Source organism: Pelodiscus sinensis, chromosome 2, assembly GCF_049634645.1.
Source record: "Pelodiscus sinensis isolate JC-2024 chromosome 2, ASM4963464v1, whole genome shotgun sequence".
Lineage (NCBI taxonomy): Eukaryota > Metazoa > Chordata > Testudines > Trionychidae > Pelodiscus > Pelodiscus sinensis.
Window position 1 is genome coordinate 141,033,780 of NC_134712.1, and position 22,605 is coordinate 141,056,384.

The following is a 22,605-nucleotide window of genomic DNA, read 5'->3' on the forward strand; positions in this document are numbered from 1 at the left end:
GGTGGCATTTAAATTAGTATCCTTTCAGTATAAAAACAGATTGGTGCCAGCAGTGTATTCTCCATGAAAAGACTTCAACTCTAGATTTACTTCCTTATCTACTTAAACAATGAGAAGTCCTGTGGCACCTTATAGACTAAGGGTATGTTTACACTACCCCGCTAGTTCGAACTAGCGGGGTAATGTAGGCATACCGCACTTGCAAATGAAGCCCGGGATTTGAATTTCCCGGGCTTCATTTGCATAAGCGGGGAGCCGCCATTTTTAAAACCCCGCTGGTTCGAACCCCGTGCAGCACGGCTACACGGGGCTCGAACTAGGTAGTTCGGACTAGGATTCCTATTCCGAACTACCAGTACACCTCGTTCCACCTGCATGGGGTTCGAACCAGCGGGGTTTTAAAAATGGCGGTTCCCCGCTTATGCAAATGAAGCCCGGGAAATTCAAATCCCGGGCTTCATTTGCAAGTGCGGTATGCCTAGTTCGAACTAGGAGGGTAGTGTAGACATACCCTAACAGATTTATTGGAGCATAAGCTTTTGTGCATGCATCTAATGAAGTGGGTCTTTGCCCATGAAAGCTTTGCTCCAATAAATCTGTTAGTCTATAAGGTGCCACAGGACTCCTCGTAGTTTATGCAGGATCGGATTAACATGGCTAACGCTCTGATGCTTGATTCCTTAACTACTATGTCAGAAACTGAAGGTGTTCAATGTCTGGGGATGCTACAAGCTAAACTTTTTTCCTAAGCTATTTTAGGAAAAAAGTCATTGGAGGCTTCAGTTATTTGTGTTAGTATCCTTAATAGCGAGAGAACAAACAAATTTATATCTGTGTGGCACTTTTTCAACAATGTTAATTTGTCGTGGAAAGTAATTTTGGTTCCAGTTGTATGTTGTTAACCATCTTGGGTCAATATAAGTGCTTTTAAAAACAAAATAAATAAAAAAAATATATCAAATTATAGAATACTGAAACAGTAAGGGACCTTGAGAGATCATCAAATCATAGAATACTAAAACTGTAAGGTCCCCAAAAAAGAGCGTCTAGACTACAGCCAGTTCTGTCGACAAAGCCGCTTTTTCGACAGAGAGTCTAGACACTCTCTTTTGCAATAGCACCTTTTTTCAACATAACTCTGTCAAAAAAAGACGTTATTCCTCGTAGAATGAGGTTTACCACTGTTGACAAAACTGCCACGTTCTGTCAACTTACTGTTGACAGAATTTGGCGGTAGTGTAGACACAGGTATAGTTTAGTCTAGACACACCCCTAATGTCCAACCTAACTCTCCATTGATGCAATTTAAGCCCATTGCTTCTTGTCCTATCATCAGAGGCTAAGGAGAATAATTTTTCTCCCTCCTGATGTTTACAGTAAATGTTATCTTGAGAGTTCTTACTATCTTTTTTTGTTGTTATTCTGAACATTTACATTAACGTGCATGCTAAGAATTAAATTAAAGTTTGTATACATTCACTATGAACAAACCTTTGATGAAAGATTTGTTTGCTTGAAGGTGGCAGAATTGATTTGCATGTGTCCAACTGGACACACCAGGATTTGTAATTATTTACAATAATATATTACAAACACCGTATTTGTGTTTCACCAGAATTCAAACCTTGTATTTGTGTACCTCCTATATGTTTAAAGGACAAGGTATACAAACACATTGATATCTTTCTATTGCTGAAGACAAGCGCTAAAGTAGGAGACCGTTCCTACATCTGCTCCATGGAGTCTTACGGAAATGCTCATGTAGCATTCTGTGCCCCGTGACTCATTTTGTTCCACTTGCTCAATCACTGCCACTGCTCACTGTTTCCCATCCTTTTGACCCCAACTTCCCCAGTGCAATAAAATTCAACTTGAGTTTTAATTTGAGAGTCATTTATTTATCAAAAATAGCTGTTCCCCCCTTCACCCTCAGCCACCATCGCCATTCTGTTGCTCTTTGGCAGAACAGAGATTATTGTTAACTAAGAAGAATTAACAGCAGGAAAACACTCCAAGGAAGCAGTTATGTTCATCAGAAAGACAAATGCATGTGTTATACCTTTCTCCTTTAGGAGTCGGTTTTGCCTGCTAGGCATGTCTGTGAGAAGGCAGCTATTCGGAGAAACAGTGGGAGTCAAGCTGCCCTCCTTGAGTTACTTGGAATATAGTGGACAGAACATGCCTTCTAGCTTTGAGCAAATAATTGATTTGGTGACCAACTGAAAAGTTCAGGGGAGGAGGTTCATTTCAAACCAAAGCTGAATATTTACTATTGTTTTTTTTCTTTCAGAAATGAAAAATTGAGAAAAAAGGATCATTTGAGTCAGACAAAATGTTTCAAGCATTGCCTTCAAATGACATTTCATTTAGAAAATATTGTTCAGAAACAAAACATCAAAATGACTGTGAGGGGACAGGAGTGCTCTTGACCCAACCAGAGACCCTATCATATTGTTGCCCCTAATTCATAGCACATGTGGGGTCCTCAAACTCAAACACAGGCTAAAGTAGTGTTTCTCCTTCCTCTTTCCCTCATAATGGAGGAGAATTGGGTGAAAATATGTGTAACCCCTTCTGTTGGCTAGCCCAGTGGGATGTTATTCAGCATAGGGGAAGCTTGTGACTTCTTACACCACTGTGGGGGGAGGGCTTGGCCTGAGGCTGCTTGGTGTGCTCTGCGCTGTGTATGTGTGAGTGCACCTCAGACCAGACCCTCTCTGACAAATCACCAGGAACAGGCTTTATTCTGTAAAAAACATAGAACAGGAAAACAGTTCAGCAGCCCCTTCTCTCAGCCTGCAGCCTGTGTGCTGCTTCTAGCACCGTCCTTGCTGAGACCCTGCTGGGGGCAGAGGGCACATCCTGGCAGGAACCAGGAAGTTCTCCCAACATGCCGCAGTTTGTAGTCCACAAATTGTAGTTCCCAGGGCTGCTGCTGAAACACACTGGACCTTGGGCTACATATGCAAAGGCTAAGATTGGACTTCAACTCTAGGAGAATGTTCTATTAGAGTCTATTGTCCCTGAAAGGGGCCTAACATCTTCTCATGCTCTTTGGGCACCCTGCTTTACCACCAGCCAATGAAACTTCAGGGGTAGTGCAGCCTGTGTTTGTCTCCTTGGCTGACTTGTCTCTGTTATCAATACACTGCCACTGGAACAATTTTTAGGGTAAGGGTCCTGAATTATGTCTTCCTTTTTACACCTGTTCATACCCCTCTGATGGTTGCCAACTCTTCTGGACCAGACTGACCATTTGTGGGAATGGTATCTAGTAAATAAGGCCCAGGATGGGTGGCAAACCAAGTTTCTCACTGCCACAGACTGGAACTTCAGCTGGGGACAGCTGCTGCACCCCTGGCTGAGTTCAGGAGCAGAGCCCTGGGCCAGCAATGGGTCTCTGAGTGGCAGGCAAGCCTTCAGAGACAGTGGCTTGAACCCTGAGACCAGTAGAGGTGGTGGGTTTTAGAGCTGGTGGGTTGCAAGAGCCTGAGGGCTGACAGAACCTGCAAGGCCAGTGGGTGGCGGGATCCTGGTTGTTGGCAAGGCCAGTGCATCTGGGAGGACCCTGGAGACCAAGAGGGAGCACCCCCTAGGGGCTGCCCAGAAGCCGGGAGCCAGGGCTAGAGAAGGCAGCGGTGGTCAACAGAAGGGCTGGCCCTCAGGCATATGAAAGGTGGGTGCAAAACCTAGGGGTCCTGCAGCACTGCCCCTTCCCCCCGCTCACACCCTTACTTCCTATACTCCTGGAGAATCCTTCTTCCTATTTGCCACCCCTTCCTGTGGCAGGTTTGCCTTTTTTAAAGCTCCTCTTCCCCAGGACTGAACAAGCCTTGCAGCTGCATCTCACTAGTATGAAATAGGCCCAGAAGAGAGTATTAGTTTCCTCCAAGCCAGCATGGAGGTTTGTCCCTTCACAGTTGCTCATTTTAAAAAAGCTGAAGAAACATGACAACATTTTCTATTTTTTTGTTTTGTGTTAGACTGAAGGAACTGAATCTGTGAACAGCTTCAAGTCCCCGAACAACGCATTTTAAAAAAAAAATATCATCCAATTCTAGTTGCTGCTGCATTCTCCTTTAATTGAGGCAACTCTTCTGGCTGGTGTGTAGGAAGGACAAGGGCCACAAATCTACTTCCTCCCTCTTAGTGGTTTGCCCTTACAGAGTGTGCAGGAGAGTTGGTTTTAATCATAATTTAAATCAGCAAGTAGCAACCTTTGTTTTAAATAATCAATTTTAATCTTATTTTGAATACGTGTGTCCTAGTTAATTGTCCTACAGACAGAAAATGGTTGTTATAACTATTACAACATGTTGACTTCCTACCAAATATAGCCTATATACTAAATTTGATACTTCTTTTTGCTTATCAGGAGGATACACTTTTTCAATATATTTTTTAAGCAGTTACTGTATATAGCTTAACATATATTTATTTAGATTCCTAATTTTTTATATTTAATATGGTAGAAAAAGATACATTTCTCATTTTCTGAACTTTTTTCATTTGGTATTTGTGTCAAATGTATTTTGGATGAAGATTGCAATTACTGTAAATTTATATAAAAACATCATTTTAAAATTTGTTTTTATTCATTAAATAAAATGACCTTAAATGTGCTGCCTACATTTCAAAAAGAAAGTCAATCAAATATATTTTGCATTTAAAATTAACTGATTTAGGAAACAACGGAAGCTTGATCTGTAGTTAGTGAATTCACAGATTTTTTCCAGTCATTATGGACCACTAAGTAAGGCAATAAAAAAATTCTGCATAACAGAAACAAGGTACAGGTTGAATCTCCCAAATCCAGAACTCTCTGGTCCAGCAACATCTCTGGTCAGCAGGGCCATGGATATTGCTGGACCAAAGAGCCTTGGAGGCGGAGAGTGGGAGCCAGATAGGAGAACAGGGCTTAGGAGCCTTAGCTGGGCCAGCAGTAGCTAGACCAACTGGCAGCTGGGGAGTCCCAGCCTGGCTGGGTAACCTCCAACATCAGTGGGGCCAGGAATGGGTGAGGAACCCTGCCCTGGCCAGAGAAACTCTTGTAGCAGCAGGGTCAGGCAGCCTGTAGAAGCCCCATTGGGAGCAGGACTGGACCCGGCAGTGGAGCCGGTGGCAGCCAAGCAGTCCCAGTCAGGGAACACTGGGAAACTCCCAGCAGAAATGGGTCAGGTGGCCCTGGCCAGGGAACTCCAAGTTATTGGGGCCAGGCAGGGCAAGGGAACTGTAGCATCCACAGAGCCAGGCAGCTGGGGAGCCCCAGCTGGGGAATTCCTGGAACCCCCAGTAGCAGTGGAGCTGGGGTGCCTGGGCAGCCCTGGCCAGAGAACTCCCAGTGGCAAAGAAGCTGGGTGGCAGCAGGTGAGCCTTGGCCAGGGAGCCCCAGGAAATCCCCAGCAGCAGTGGGGTAGCAGCATCCAAGCAGGACTGTCAGCATCCAAGTGACCCTGGTAGGGGAACCCGGGAAACTCCCAGCTGCAGCGAGCTGGAGTCCCAGCCTTGGGAGCCTGGGAGTGGGGCACCCAGCAGAGGAGCATTGACCTCCTGTGGTCTGTCCAACTCCCTGGTTTGGAGCCACTCAGGTCTGAACAGTGCTGCACCAGGGAGGTCCAATCTGTTCTTCCATTTGGAAAACTGTAAATACCAGAATAGAGACTAAAAATAATATCAACAATTAGGTAATGCAGTACATGACACTGTGATATAGAGTTGACCTCAAAAGTTATAGATGCTTCCTCCAGATTTATACTAATTTAAAAGAAGCATCCTTTAAGTAATTAATATTATATAATATCTAAAATGGATTATCACCTCTGGAGCCTCTCTTCTTATTCTGAGAGTGCTCGTAACAATTGTGATAGTCACTGATGAGGTTATACATTCACTGGCAGTGATCATGGGCTGAATTCATGTGACAAGGTTACTGTTCAAAGTCAGCATTACAATTTTTGGCCCTGGTCTACACTAGGGTGTTATTTCAAATAAACTCTCCTTATTTTGAAATAACACACTACCAAGCCCATTATTTCAAAATGAGGGGCTGGTTATTTCAAAATAACTCCTGCTTTCCATGAGTAATAGTGCTTATTTCAAAATTATTATTTCAGGAATTATTATTTTGAAATAAGATATTTCAAAATAATTTTCTAGTGTAGACATGGCCTTGCAAGGCTACAATGGTAGATGTTTCTCAAGAAGCCCGCTGTGGTGGGCCACTCCCACCTGGCCCTCCTGCAGGACCTCTTATGTCCAAGGCCCTTTGGCCTGAGTCCGAAACAGTTTCGGTCTTGGCCCTTTAAGGCAAGTCCAAGGCCCTCTGGCCTGAGTCCAAAACACAGTTCAGGGTTGTAGCGGGGACACAACCCAGGTAGGGGGACCCAGGCCCATCCTACTTCACCGGGTCCCGGCCCAGGGACCTATGAGTGACCGGATAGCGGGTCACTCACTTGGCGGGGCAATCTGGCTGAAACACGCCGAGGTTCTCAGGCTGGGAGAGGCAGTTCCCGCTCCTACCCTGGGCCGCTTCCTACCTCGTTCACTGGGGTTCCTTCCCATGTACTCATCCAGCTTGCTGCAGCCTCCTGGCTAGCGTCTCCTCGGCGGGCAGTCTCTGGGATGCACCAGCTCGCCTCCACGTCCCCACCAGCCTCTTCTGGAGGCTTTGGTGACAGCTGTGTGGGAACTCCCTTCACAGGTCCTTCTCCTCCAGCTGTCCCTCCTGACTGAGTCCTTCCCCAGGCTTTTATAGTGGAGCTACAGCCTGGGCATGCTCAGTAGGGCTGTGGGGGAGGGGCGTCTTCGTCCAGGTAACCCTGGCTGGGCCCTGCAGGCTCAGTGCAGGGCTGCCTTGCCCCGTCACACCTGCAAATGGAGAAAAATTGCCATTTATATTTTCTACTAGGAAGACAAATCATCAAGCACTGCAATGGCTCCAGGATGATAGAATGCATCAAAAACTATACTTTCTATCAGGCATTTATGGGTCTTGGTGGATGGACTGATGATACCACCAGCTATGTGTGAAATACCAAGTGCTCCCAAATCAAATCTTCAGCTAATCAAATGATACTGCAAACAGACCAGATGCTCACCAACTTACAAATGTTTGGCCAACAGCCTGCCTTGCACAAAGATAAGTGAATTTGGCATGTACATGGATCAGTGTGACAATGTGTCTAACCATGGTACCTAGGCAGAGATGTTGCTGATGATGACTTTGCTAAATCAATGTTTTCAGCCCTACATGTCAAGGTCAACTTCCCTAAGACTGACAAAGATGAATGTCTTATGTAAATAATGCATCCCTTTGTTATAGTGCCACATTTCTCAAACTGTGGGTCCCAACCCGCCGGGGGTTCAAGAGCAACTTAGAGAGAGGGGGTCACCGCTGGATTCAGTTTTTCTCTTGCAAAAATTTGTGTGTCTCTGGCATCTCAACTGGCAATCTATTGACACTGATCACATGATTACCAATAGTCGGGCTCGGCTTCTCTCGCAAATGTTCGTGTGTCTCCGATGTTTCCACTGACGATCTAAACGCCGATCCTGTGATCTCAGAGGGTCGGGTTCAGCTTCTTTCGCAAATATTCGTGTGTCTGTGGTGTGTCTGCTGATGCGGCATAGTGTTTACTAGTAGAACGTCTTTAGTAGTCCTTTGAGTGTACGTGAAGTTCCATTCCTTTATCAATTATTATAAATTTATAAAAACTTTTATCTGTTATTTTAAATTTTTAGCCTTACAACATGGAAAGGTTTTTGTTGGGTGGTAAGCGAAAAGCTGATGATAAATCTACCGATATTGCTGATAAAAATAGGCCTAAATCAAGAAAGTATGATGAAAGTTACATATCTTTTGACACTGTTTTAAAAATAAAATTCTCAACAATGTCTCTCTCTGAATTTTGGATCAGTGTGTAAAATGAGTACAAATAATTAAGCAAGAAGGCTATGAACATACTGATCCCGTGTGCAACATCTTATTTGTGCATGTCAGGGTTTTCTGTAGTTGCTGCTATAAAAAGCAAATATAAATCAAAAGTAAATGTAGTATGAGAAATGAGAGTGGCTATCTCGACAATAAAACCCAGATTTCAAAAATTATGCAACAATAAACAAGCTCATCCTTCACATTAAACAGTATCCAAATTTGATATTTTTTATCTATTTCCAATAAAAATTTAGTTATCAAAAGTTATTGGCATATTTATTTCTTGTCCAATCCTAATCCCAATAAAACGATTAGCTTTATTAGTGGAGCAGTGAGGGTGGGGTCACATGAATTTATTTAGCATTTTATGGGGTCACAGTATTACAAAGTTTGAGAACCCCTGTTGTAGTATAATAAAACAAAAGTTGATTTTAAACATTTTATCAAATATAATATAATAGTTCTAGGTTAGTCATGCTTGCAGGACAAAAGGGGCATTTAAATTATGCAAATCTCGGCCTACTTCCAAAGATATTAATCCTATTTAGTTAGAGTTGTTCCTGCGTTGGACAGTGGGCTTGACTCAATGACCTCCTGAGGTCTGTTCCAACCCTAGGATTCTATGATTCTATGATTTGCTACTAACTAGAGGACTTGTAGCTGTGCACTGGAAAGCAAATGCCTTCTTGCTTCACCACAGAGGATGATGCCATGGAAATAGTGACTGCAGAGTTTTACAAAATAACTCATTCTATCATTAACTTCCCCACGCAATTACATTTTACTACCTTATGTTTCCAGACTATAATGGACTAACTACTGCTGTATGTACACTAATCATTGTCCTCTGTAGAAGGACATCCTTGGCTAAAAAACAAAGTACCATATCTGTATCAAACCCAAGTCTACACACAGATTGAGTCACAGTGGAGACTGTGTTTATGATAACGGGTCCTACATGCTATGGTAATATAGATAATACATTATATTGTTCAATAAAAATGGTAACATGGATGCAGCTAGCCAAATGGTAATATGTCTATCATCTTTAAATTCAAATTATTCTTTACCTGCTGCTTCTGCTACTTGGAGGCATTCTTATTCATGTATTCTCAATCATAGTGAGAATTTAGTTCAATGGGACTACTTGTAAAATAAGGTGCTATCTTCAGAATGAGTAAGGGTGCCAGAATTTGGCTAAAGATCTATTTTACTCTTTGGGTTTTGCATCTCTGCATAATCTTACACTTTGCCTTTGCACACTCTATTTTTTGTTTTAGTGGAATGAATTCAGAATTCTTCAGTTGCACTATTAGAATTGCCAAAATCCCCTTTTCAATTAATAAGTATTTAACAGGATTAAAGCTCTTTCCTCCCCTGACCTCACCAGGGCATCTTCGTATACACATTGAACTAGTTCATTGTATTGGGAATAGTTCCTTCCTTCTCTAATTCTAGCTGTACACCTAATTTTTTAAGGAGGAAGGGTTCTTTCAAAAAAGGGAGGTTCTTTCGGAAAAAAACCCATCTAAATTGCTTTCACTTTTGAAAAAAATGCTTTTGAAAAAGCAATCAGAAGATATGCAAATTAATACCAAATTTGCGTATCTCCTTTCAAAAAAAGAATGTAGTCTAGATGTACCCTAGAGGTTTTTAAGTCTCCACATAACAAAGCCCATTATTCTGAAATAGCTAGGCAAACATCTACACAGCAATTCTCTTATTTCAAAATTCTCTTATTTCTCTTATTTCAAAATAATTTTGAAATAACGGATGGATTATTCCAACTTCTGTAAACCTCGTTCCACAAAAAATAATGCCTATTCCAAAATAGCTATTTTGAAACAAGGTGGCTGCATTTAGACTGGCAAGTTTTTCCACAAAAGCAGCTGCTTTTGTGGGAAAACTTTCCAACTGTCTACACTGGCTGCTTGAATTTGCGCAAGAACACTGATGATCTAATGTAAGATTGTCAGTGTTCTTGCGCAAATACTATGATGCTCCCGTTCGGGAAAAGGGCCTCTTGTGCAAATGTATTTGTGCAAGAGGGCCAGTGTAGACAGCTAAAAAGTGTTTTGAGAAAAAAAGCCCGATGGCGAAAATGGCGATCTTTTCCGAAAGAGCCTCCCTTTTTTGAAAAGTGCTTTTGCGCAAAAGCGTCCGTGCCAATCTAGACGCTCTTTTCCACAAATGCTTTTAAAAGCATTTGCGGAAAATCATGCCAGTCTAGACGTAGCCGGTGTGTGTAGATGCTCCACTTCTGCTATTTGAAATAGCCACTTACCAGGGTCATTCTAAGTAATTCCTCCTGGGGCTCTAAATCGAGATGCACGTCTACATTAGGGAAGCCTGCCTCAGACTAATTTTGAGGCGTCCCTGTAGTGTGGACATTCTATTTCAAAATAATCTATTTCAAAATAACTATTCCAGAATAGTTTATTCCAAAACAACTGTGCAGTGTAGACATAGCCTGACAAATCTGCTAAAGTTAATCTGTAAAATTATGTGATAAAATTTGTGGTTGCACACAGGTTATAAGGTCTGTGACATACAAATGTAATCTAGAGAAGGTCAAATTGCAGACTTTATACTATCAGAAGCATCCAGGATTCATTGAAGAAAATCTTATGAGGAGAATGTCATTAACAAAAGGATGTTTGTCATTAATATGAATTACTACCAAGCCATTACTGTGAATTATTAATGTGTCACATTGCTGGTTCTTGAGGCAAGTTTCCCTTGCTAAATAGAAGTCACATTCCATGTAAATAAAATCTCAAACTTCCTGGGCAACTGCAAGCAAAATCTTCATTCTAATATATTTTCTATCTGCCTTAGTAACTGATAGTTCATTAGGTCAATCTGTGAGATAATTTTTTTAACAAATATTTGAACACTCTCTTTAGCAATGCAAGTATGTATTTATGTATTTATATGTATTTTGTTTGAAACATTGTTTCTTCTAATTTTAGATGCATATATTGCAAAGAAAAACTTGGAATATTCTTGATTCAGCTTTCAACAATATAAAGCATCTTTTCCCTTCTGAATGGTAATATTTGTTCTTTTAAAAAATTTTGGTTTATTTTTTCAATGTAAAACTTCATGCCTTAGTTTGACATTTCTAAACTGCCATACACATGAACCCTCTGTAATGCCAGCTATAAGGCGCACCTAGTTGGCTTTTAAGGAGGGTTTTTTGGTTCTTAGGAGCACTTTACTAACATATCTAATTAAATGAATTTAGTAATTATCTAGGAATGATACAGAATACACCTGCTAGAGAAGACAAGCAGTATTTGCTGAATTCATTTAACCATTTGTAACCCTTCTGCCAGGTAGTGCCGGCAGCAGCCAGGGCCGGGTTCAATATCTAGAAGTCCCTTTTCATCCATCTCATGCATATCTGGCTTGAGCCCCCACCCAGTAGCCTGAGAAATTCACAAACCCCTAGGTGCCTCTGAGAGGCAATGCTTCCCCACTCGTAAGCACAGAGTCTGAGCATAGAAAAGAAACTTTTAATAAAAGACAGAGAAAAGTCACATGGCATTAATTTAGGAAAATACCACAACCAGAATTCATAACCAATCCATGAATAACTGTCCCAGCTCAAGTGGATTGAGCAATGTCCTTTGCCTCTCAGGCTCACTAGTTCACCAATGTAAGGGTCCCATTCACCTACCCAAACTTTCTCCGTACCCCACTTCATACACCCCACTTATATCTCTGTCCAGTCAGTGCAGACCCAGACACATCACCCTGATGACTCCACTCGTTGAGCCTGAGTCCATGCCACCTTTGTGCTGCTCCTGTGATCTGCTTGCTCCTGCCAGCTGCCCTGCTGGCCGCCTGCTACTGCTCCTACCAGCTGCTCTGCTGGTCGCTCCTGCCAGCCATCCTACTGGCCGCCTGCACCTGTCAGCTGGCCGCCCACTGGTCGAAATGGATTTGGTTCCAGACCAAACCAGTGACTTCAGCTCTCAGTGATTTCAACTTGTCGCCACCATCTAGGTTGGCCAAAAGATTCCAGCTTCCACTGGAATAACAAAGAGACTTATGGAGTCTTCTGTAGGTATATCCTTAGAACAGGGGGGGGGAAAGGAGACAGGTTGAACCAGTCTTACAGCTCACACCTGGCAGGCATGATGCTGGCTGACTCAAGCCCCTTCCCCCCAAATCAGTCCACTCAACTCTGGAAGGCGGAGGCTTGTTCATCTGAGACCCTTTAGGATGATGGTGTCTCTTCTGCAAGCACTAGTGTCATATTTTACAGGTCCTACATTTAGGGGTAGCATGGTTTGTGACCCCACAACAGCCAAATTAGTTACAAAATGCCACATTCCACTCTAACAAGTGATCCTCCATCAGGCCTGGCTGAATTGGATTTACATAACCACACCCCGGCTTCCTTCCTCATTCCAGCATGACCTGTATTTATATATCAACAGTTAATTATCTTGAAGGGCTAAACTCAAATTGAGTGAGCATACCCACACCCAGGGCTGCTCTCCCCTTTCAGCTGGCTGTATTGCAAGCTATCGTTCAGACCCTGCTTACACATTACTTAAACCAGGGCTGGGCAAGATGCAGACTGGGGGGCTGGATGCAGCCCACCTAACACTTTGATCCAGTCCACAGACTGCATCTGGCTGCTTTCTATTTATACCTTGCTGCCCATACCACCACATTTCTAGAAAGTGGCTCAGGGAGCAGGATACTATTTAAATGGCTCTTGGCTCCCTGTTGCAGTGCTAGCCCAGCAGAGGTCAGAGCCATGAGTCCTTGAAATAGCTGCAGCAAGCCCTAGCAACTCCCAGGCAACACAGTAGTGGTGGAGCCGGGAGCCGGGAGCCGGGAGCCGGGAGCCCTTTGTTGTGTTTTTAATTCAAAGCCTCTGGCCTCAGACAACTCTGTGGGGAGGATTGTCCCCAGATCTGCTTCTTCCACCCAGGCACTGCCCTTTCCCAGGGGAGAAAGCTGGCCTGTGACCATGTAGCAAAATTCATTAAGAGGCCCCCTTACAAAAATTATTGCCCACCCGAGTTAAACACTTCTCACTTTAGCACATTTAATCTAATTCATACTGAATAATTAAATGCCTAAGAAAGTATGTTTTTGTCTTTGTAGAACTTTTAGATTGGAAGTGAAGAGCAGACAGGCTGTGTGATTTGAACAAAACAAAGCAAAACAGTCATACTGAAGAAAATATAATTGTCAGGAGATTTGCTGAATTCAGACTTTCACTATGCAATTATGTAACACCCAGGGAAGCATTCTTTGAACATCAATTCAGTCTCACTGAAGACTATTGGAGTTTGATTGGGCCTTATACGATTAGTCATAAAGTTAGTGTGAACACACTATTAAACTTGATTACCATGGGGATGAGTACACTTAACACTTTACTTTACAATACTATTGAAATTTTAAGGAAACCAGGTGTTTTTATGAGCTTTGTTCAATTTGAAAATCTTTTTGTTTGTTTTCAAAGATTTTCCAAATCTTTTGAGTTTCATATTATGCATATCCATTTCATTTAAGCCATTGCTTTTAGGTAAATGTTACTTTTAAAACTTTCATTTCTTTTCTATATACTTTAAAAGCATATTAGGATAACCTCTGTCCTTGGGTCTGAGGTTTAGACATCAGAGTGATCTAGCCAACTGTCAGGATGACCTTCAGCATCTCCAAACTTTTGCTATTGAGATTCTAAAGCAGAGAGGAAACAGAAAATACACTATTATCTAGATCACAATTATGACCTACCATTTTATAAACTTACATATGATAGGAGATTTATTTTATAACAATAAAACAGTTTGGATACTATTATATGTCCATCATTTTTTTCAAAATGCTGAGAGAAACTGTGGGATGTTTGTTGTGCTGTGGTACAGGAAGAATGGGGAGTACAAAGTGGCCAATGTTGTTGCAATAGAGTTAAGTACTTTATTAGTGATGTGCCATGAATACAGCACTAATACCAGTTGTACGGATACCTATAGTATGATCTATTCTCCTTTAGCTTCTAAAATATTCATTACTATTGAAAAGCCTAATTATAAATCATAGTGGTGGAGAAGGAAGGCAACCTAAATGGTGGCGTCTGTTGTGAAGATTATTATTTTGTTTCTGACTCTTGTGTGCTTTCTTCTCGAGGATGCTAGATTTGCCCCTTTTACTTCCCTTCAGCTACTGCTTCCCTTTAACTCATAAAAGTTGCTCCTACAAGCTTAATGTTACATTTGATCTTTCCTTCTTATATTTAACTTTGGTGTGGAGTCATCCTCCTCCTTGATTTAAGGTCTGGCCTTTTTCTTCTTTTTGACTCTGAATTCTTTAAGACTTCTTACCTATGTTTGACCTTTATCCTTCTTCTTTTTGACTTTAGTCTACCCATTTTAGTTCTACAGCGTATTGTGTTTGTCTGTCTGACATATTTTCCACTTTCTTCTACCTGAGGCCTATAACACTGCAACACACTTTTTAGGCCCTAGGTCAGGACCTGGTGGAGTGGGAGGCCCTGAGTTCCCCTATCCTGCTTATCCTCCCTCTGTTGGGACAGAGGATATATTGGGGAGAATGCAGCCTGCTCTATATGACCTGGCAGTGCCCTCTCTTAGATGGGCAAACTGTAAAGAACTGTTAAGCCACTGCCTGATCAGCTGGCTGTAGGACACTAGAACCATCAAAGGATCATATTAGACCAGTGGTGGGCCAGATCCGATCTGCCAGGGTTAGACCTGGTGGGCCCCTATACCACCATATTTACCTGTGACTTGCCAGGTACAGGGTATCACAGCTCCCATCGGACACAGATTGCAATTCTCAGCCAATGGGAGCTGCAATTTCTTCTACCAATGGAAGTGCAGGTAAATATAGTGGCAGCAGCCCACAGCAGGAGCTAACCCTAGTGAACCTATGCAGCTTTATTACCTATCCCTGCATTAGTCCTTTTTAGCATATCAGCAAACTGGGAACTCTTTTGAGTTCCTTGTCTACTGTGTCCCTAAATCCTTTTTGGAGTCACTCTTTTCCAGGATAAAATCCACCATTTTCTAAGTATGGACTGCAGTTTTAATTCTAATATGTATTATTTTACATGTGGCTGCATTAAAACACATTTTATTTGAATGGGTCCAATTTACCATGTAAATCATAATACTATTATGTCTGCTCTTATGATATTAGTTTTTTTGTCTAAGGCACACTTTCTGTGAATTCATTGGTGTTTCACAATGTCTTTCACACAAAAGTTTGCTTTCCTTGTAAGCAAATTGTTCTAAGAGGGTATGTCTACACTACAGCGTTATTTCAAAATATCTTATTTCAAAATAGTTAATTCGAAATAAGATATTTTGAAATAACGCATCTACACACAAAATGCATTTCAAAATAGCGTTTTGCTATTTCAGAATAGTGTGTCCACACTGATTGGACGCTAAATCGTATTTAAGGCCAGCTGAAACCAGTTCCAGCAGAGCATCAGGACAGGAGTTACTTTGTGTGGCTGCTGCCTGAGGCTATCTGAGGCTTGTGCTTAAAAGTACCCACTTTGGACAGCCAGTTCTTAGATTTTCCTGCTTGCTTGTCTACTTCGCTGAGGAACAGCAAAGCATTTTTCTCTCTGTCTGCTTTGGGTGCCCTGACTCGGGACACCACAGCACTCAGCATCATGGAGCCAGAGCTGCCCCATGGCACTCTGGCACTCATTTTAGACATGTTGCTGCAAGCCTGGCTGCACTTTCTTCAGGCTGCCTGGCAGCATCTGCTGCAGCCCAACCCCCATGTCATCCTCCGGACCCTCCTGGGGGATGGAAAGGATCAGCTGCAGCTCCCAGATACCAGCGTGCCCTGCCGTATCTGGCGTCTGGACACCAGCAGCGACTAGTGGGACCACATTGTTCTGGAGCGCTGGGGAGACCAACAATGGACCCACAACTTCAGGATGAAGAAGGACACCTTCATGGAGCTCTGTGAGTGGCTCACCCCTTCTCTGCAGTGACAGGACGTGCACATGAGGCCCGCCATTCCCCTCCACAAGTGTGTGGCCATTGTCCTATGGAAGCTGTCCATGCCAGATAGCTACCGTTCTCTAGTAAACCAGTTTGGCGTGGGGAGATCCACCATTGGAGCAGTGCTCATGCAGGTATAGCAGTCTCTGGCCACTATGCCGGGGGGGTGGGACAAGCAGGTGATGAGCTGCCCCAGAGAAAAGGGGGGGAGGTGGTGCAAGTCCCCACCCCAGGAGAGTTTGGTCTTTCCCACCTGCACTATGGGCTGCCCACGGTGTCCAGGATTGCAGGAGGGGGGGTTGCTCCTGTTAGTGGGGGCACGGGGTAGTGGCGGGAAGGAGCACTCTCAGCCACCCTGGTACCCCAGCGACTATCGGTGGTTTTGTGTGTCCCTCTGCAGGTGGTCAAGGCCATCAACAGAGTGCTTCTCCGCAGAGTCGTCTGCCTCACCAATGTGGACGCAGTGATCGAGGAGTTTGGAACCCTGGGCTTCCCCAACTGTGGGGGGGCAATCAACGGGACGCACCTCCCCATCCGTGCCCTGAAACACCAGGCCTCCCTCTACATTAACTGGAAGGGATACATCTCGGTTATCCTGAAGGCTGTGTCTGACCACCGAAGCCAGTTTGTGGACATTAACATAGGCTGGTCTGGCAAAGCACACAATGCGTGGGTTTACCGCAACTCCTCCGTGTGTCAAAGGCTGCACACTGGGACTTTCTTCCGTGACCATCACATCAGGGTTGGGGACATGGACATGCCTGTGTGCCTGCTGGGGGATGCGGCCTATCCCCTACAACCCTGGCTGATGAAGCCCTACACGGGACACCTCAATCCCTCCTGACAGGCCTTTAATGCCAGTTTCAACAGGGCCGCATCGTGGTGGAGGGGGTGATCAGCTGGTTGAAGGCCTGTTTTGGATGCCTCCTCACCCGCCTGTACCTCTCCAAGCAGAATATTCCACACGTGGTGGCAGCGTGATGTGTGCTGCATAATTTGTGCGAGAGGAAGGAGGAGGCTTTCCTGCCGGGCTGGATGGCAGAGGCCAACCATTTCGCTGGCCTGTACATGCAGCTTCACACGGCTGCCAGCCGGGAGGCCCCATCGGGGGGATGTCCGTATACGGGAGGCCCTGTGGGAGAGCTTCCACCCAGAGGAGGACTAAAGTCTCCCTGGTGTGCCCCACTAGGGACTTATGCCTCATTTCACCCTCACATCCTTTCACTGACCCCTCCCTAACCCCCCTTCCCATTAAATAAAGACTCATGTGTTGCCAAAAACAAACTCTGTTTATTGAACATAACTGGGGGGGGGAGGGGAATGAGGCAGGAGAAGGGAGGTGAGAGAGTGGGAGAGGGGAGGGGTAAACCTGGGAAGAGGGAGCTGGAAGGGGTAGGCTAGGGGAGGAAGGGGAAGGAGAAGCTCAGGGTTGGGGGTCTTGCTGGTCCACCTGTCTCCCAGCACTGCGGGTTTGGGGACTTCGGCATCTCCAGGGGGGAGTGGGTATGGAGGGTGGGGCAGGTAGAGGTGGGGAGGAAGAAGCGGAAGGGAGAGCAGGAGTGGGAGGGGGAGTGGTAGCTGGGGCAGCAGCGGTAGCTGGGGCAGCAGCAGGAGGAGCAGCAGGAGGCAGCAGTCTCTGCACCAGGGTCTGCAGGTGGTTGGAGATGACACGGCCCTGGGCAAGCAGCTCCCGCCAGCTCTCCCACCACAGCTGTAGGTCTTCATGCACCCAGTGGTCGAGGGTGTGGTGCTGGCCTCGCAGGATCTCCAGGTGCTGCCGCAGGTACTCCTCCTGGTTTTGGGTTAGCCTGCTGGCCTGGGTGCGGGAGGATGTCCTGGGCGGGGTGGTGTGACCTGCACTCGCAGCTGCTGCAGCCGTGGAGAAACACGAGAAGTGGTCAGTTTTCCCTGGGGACACAGTGGGTGAAGGCCAGTCCCCCTCTGCACAGCAAGGATGGCAGGTCTCCTCACATTCAGAGCCAATGAGCTTGCAACCAAGCTATGTCCTGCTATACCCGGGAGTGTGAGCTGGCCCAGAACTGCACCTATGCCCCTGTGCTGTATCTAGTGTGAGGGTGCGAGGGGAAAAGGAGATGTGCCCTGCCTCTGCATAGAGGGGGCTTGTGGAGGGAGGGCATCGTGCAGTGTCCCTCCCCAGGGTCAGGAGCATGTCATGTGCCTTCATACATACAGGCATGTAGGGTGCCCCTGTGTGGCAGCCAGCCAGCGTCACATGCCCAGGGCGGCACGGCACATGCACAGATTGCCGTGTAATTCATGGTCAGCAAGGCCCACATGCGTGGTCCCTGGTCTCCCTTTCCCCCTTCCCTCCCCCCTCCCCCGCATAAGGAGACAGTGATGGCACTCACATGTCAAGGCCTCCTCGGCCTCAGATGACACCAGCGACATGCTTGCTGGGATGGCTCGGGGTTCCTGGGTGCACAGCATGCTCCCTCCAGGCTCCTGTGGCTCCTGGGCATCCTCCTCCTCCTCCATATCATGGGCAGGGTGCTCTAGCATATGACCCCCCAGGATGTGGTCCACGGCATCATAATAGGGGTACGGGTCCGGGTCAGCCCCTGGTTGGGAGCTGCCCCCTGAGGCCCTGGCATAGGCCTGCTGCAGCTCTTTGATTTTCATGCACACCTGCTCCTGGGTTCGCATGTGGCCTTTGGTGGCCAGGCTGTCAGCCATCTGTCTGTAGACGGCCGTGTTCCTGCATCTAGTGTGTAGATCGTGGACATTGGAGGCCTCCCCCCAAACCTCAATGAGGTCTATGATCTCCGTACTAGCCCAGGAAGGCTGCTGCCTTTTGTGGCTCCTAGCAGGCTTCTGGGAGCTGATAGCCTGCTCCTGGGGTGTGGTGGAGGGCTGGGTGCCAGTGGGTTGCTGGCTCATGCTGGGCCAGGTGCACTGACTGCTATCTCTGTGCTGGCAGGCTTGCAGCTGGCACAGGCACTGTGGCCAGAGTCTACCCCTTTAAGGGCTCCAGGGCTGAGCGGGAGCTGAAGATGTTTCCTGGTTGTGCGCAGAGTGGCCACCAGGGCAACCTGGGAAAAGCTGGAGGCCCCCTATTTCGAAATAAGCGTCTACACAGCGCTTATTTTGATTTAGCTATTTCGAATTTGGCGTTATTCCTCATGGAAAGAGGTTTACCAAATTCAAAATAAGCGCTCCACTATTTCAAATTAATTTCGAAATAGCAGTTTGGCTGTGTAGAGGCTTGGAAAGTTATTTCAAAATAACGGCTGTTATTCTGAAATAACTTTGCTGTGTAGACACACCTAGGGTATGTCTGCACTACCACCCTAGTTCGAACTAGGGTGGTAATGTAGGCAACCGGAGTTGCAAATGAAGCCCGGGATTTGAATTTCCCAGGCTTCGTTTGCATAAAGCCGGGCGCCACCATTTTTAAATGTCCGCTAGTGCAGACTCCGTGCCGTTCGGCTACACGCTGCATGGACTAGGTAGTTCGGACTAGGCTTCCTAGTCTGAACTACCATTATTCCTCATTTCACGAGGAGTAACGGTAGTTCGGACTAGGAAGCCTAGTCCGAACTACCTAGTCCGTGCCGCGTGTAGCCGCGCGGCACGGAGTCCGCACTAGCGGACATTTAAAAATGGCGGTGCCCGGCTTTATGCAAATGAAGCCCGGGAAATTCAAATCCCGGGCTTCATTTGCAACTCCGGTTGCCTACATTACCACCCTAGTTCGAACTAGGGTGGTAGTGTAAACATACCCCTAGAGAGTTGTTTTGAGCTATTATTGGGTATTATAGCAAATCACATTTAAACTTACAACCTCATGTTTCCATTTATTATTTTGTGAAGAGAGCTAAAAGTCCTGCTTTTTCTTCATTACACAGACCAGGCTGAGTTTGTTAGAAACTGAAGCAAAGAGTAAAAATGGGCTTGAATGTAACTTGTAAATATGGGACCTACTCACTGTGCTAACTCAGTTCATTTTTGTTTTTACTTTTTTGTTCTCATTATTATATTCCATCTAAATTAACTGTAGTTAAATTTAAAAGGCATTACTGAATAACTTGATTTTAATTTGCTAGCCAAGATACCTTATAAACTATCACTTTAGCAGAGGTTTTGTACCTACTTTCTGAGTAAAATTTAAGATGTGCATTGTTCATGTTACATCTATACTTCCCATCTCTCTTATTAAACCCAACACACTTATTTTCCATCGATATATTTAGAAGACCTTTCTCTGACATGAAATAATATTCAGTGCTACACCTGGTACATTTTTTGAGTGAATTGCAGAGGAGTATACTTTATAAAGAACAGTGATTTTCATGTACATTCTTCTGAGATAATTATTCTGAGAACGCACAGAAATGTCATTTCCTGAATCAAATTCATAAACCTTGACGTTGCAAGTGATACAAGAAGTCAATGGGAGCTGCTGTTTGTACAGAATGTTTGAAAATCCATTTAATTGAATGCCTAGATAAGGATTTAAGATTGTATCTTTAGGGCCTCAGTTTTGAAAATGTTAATATAGGTGTCTATACAATAGATTTTAGGGCCCAAATTACAAAAGTTTCCACAATTTATGGAACATGCCCAACATAATCTAGCATCCGTTTTAGAGAGGTGCTGAGTATTCACAACTCTGTTTGGAATCATTGTGAATTATGGGCATCTGAAAACTTGGCAATAGGTGCCCTCGCTGTGGCAGCAAAAAATGGAGTCACCAAAAATTATTGAATACTCTTTAAAATTTGGACTTAAAAGGCCAGCATTAGGCACTCATGTTTGAAAATTGGCTTCAAATCTACTATTCTGGAATTATATTGCTGTAATAAAGAAGAATTAAGTTGCCTCAGTTAAAAGGAAGGATAAATGTAGACCATTTTGATTTCAGAACAGTTTGCCAGAATTTTACCACAAATGTGCATATTTAAAAGTTTGTGCTCAAAACAAGAAGTACAAAACATCTTAGAGGCTGGACACAGTTCTACATTGCATGCGAGTACAAAAACATCTGCTCCATTTTGACCGGTGTTTTTAAAATGTGGGGCCGTATGGTTCACTTAGTTGAAATAATATATCTTGTCGATTCTTTGCATGCTCTTCTGTCTCAATTTTTTAAAGTTCAACTGAATTTTAAATGGTTAAAATTTATCTCTAAAAGTAAATAGGGTGTCCCAGTTAATATTAATGTTGGCACTTTGACATCCCTCACAATAAGCACATTTATAACTATAAAACATTGTCAGGATGTAATCTAGTATGTAAATTATGTAATCAGTAAAGACACTGTTGTTCGTAGCCTTTTTTATTTTCATTTAATCAAAACAATGTCAGGCATCCTAGTTTTGATTAATGCTAAGATATGAAAAGGCTCTTTGTGAAAAGTTTTCTGGCAGTCGTCACCCACTCTTGAAGAGGGTGCTTGAATTTCCCTTCTGAAACTTTTCATCTCACTTTTTCCCTTTTTCCCCGATTTAAGTCACTATATCTCAGGTCATAGCAAAGGCAGCAGCAGGCCAAAGTGAAGGCTGCTCATGCTGTTGCACATTGAAGAGAGAGTGTTGACCGCTGTGAGAATCATAAACCTCTCAGTTTGATGATCAACTGAGCAGTAAATTAATTAATCATCATTTTATGCCTCATCAAGCACTTTGCTGAGACTCTCAACAGGGGCCATCTCAATTAGCCAATGGGAAGCAGACTGTTTTGTTTAGCTGGGTGAGTCTTCCATAAACAGGGGAGGCTTTGACAAGCTAATAAATATGTCATCTGTCTGTGTCACTGGCTGCAGTGTGGTTCCACCTGTAAAATTGTGGGATTCTGCCCAGCATGGTGAATAGGAACTTGAAAGAGAGGTGTATCTTATTTCATTAACAAAACACTTCTCAAAGTTTAATATGGTCCATAACCAATTTATCAGTACTTTTGTCAGTGAAGGAATATGAAGTTTTTCTGTCCAAATATCTGATAGGCATTTTTAGTGTTTGGGCCCATTTAAAAGGTTTCCTATCAGAGGAAGTGGAATACTGTTTGTGTGCTAATTTGTATTTTGATGTGGCTTTCTCAAAAATGTTCCCTCTCATTTGCTGCTTAATGAGAGAAAAACAGCTACCACTCATCATATACACTTATTGTAACAGCTGAGGATAAAAGTCTTTGATTAGGTTCAACAGTGCTACTGACTGCTGCTGTTGGAAACAGAGATCGGAGAAATCCTAGTACCAAACACTGCTCTTACATATCTCACTGTCTATGAAATGTAAGGGGCTTTTACTATCAGAAATCTTCTCTCTGGGTAGATACTTATAGACCATGACAGAACCTTTAACCTTTTGTTGCTGTTGTTGCTGCTGTTGTTTTGGATAAACTAACATTGATTGAGTTTAACTAGTTTCTAACTGCAAGGTAGGTTTTCCATAACTTAGATCATTCTTGTGATTCTCTTCTGAATCCTGTCCCATTTTTCAAAATACTTCTAGAAGTGGAGAAACCAGATCTGGATACAATATTCCAGCAACAGTATCACTAATGCTGTTCACAATAGTAATATCACCTTCTTACTCTTACTTGATGTTCTCTGGCTTCAACTTCAAAATTACATTGGTCCCCTTTCACTACTTTTCCTTAAAGATATGGTAAGCTGAATAACACACAAATTGCATTGTA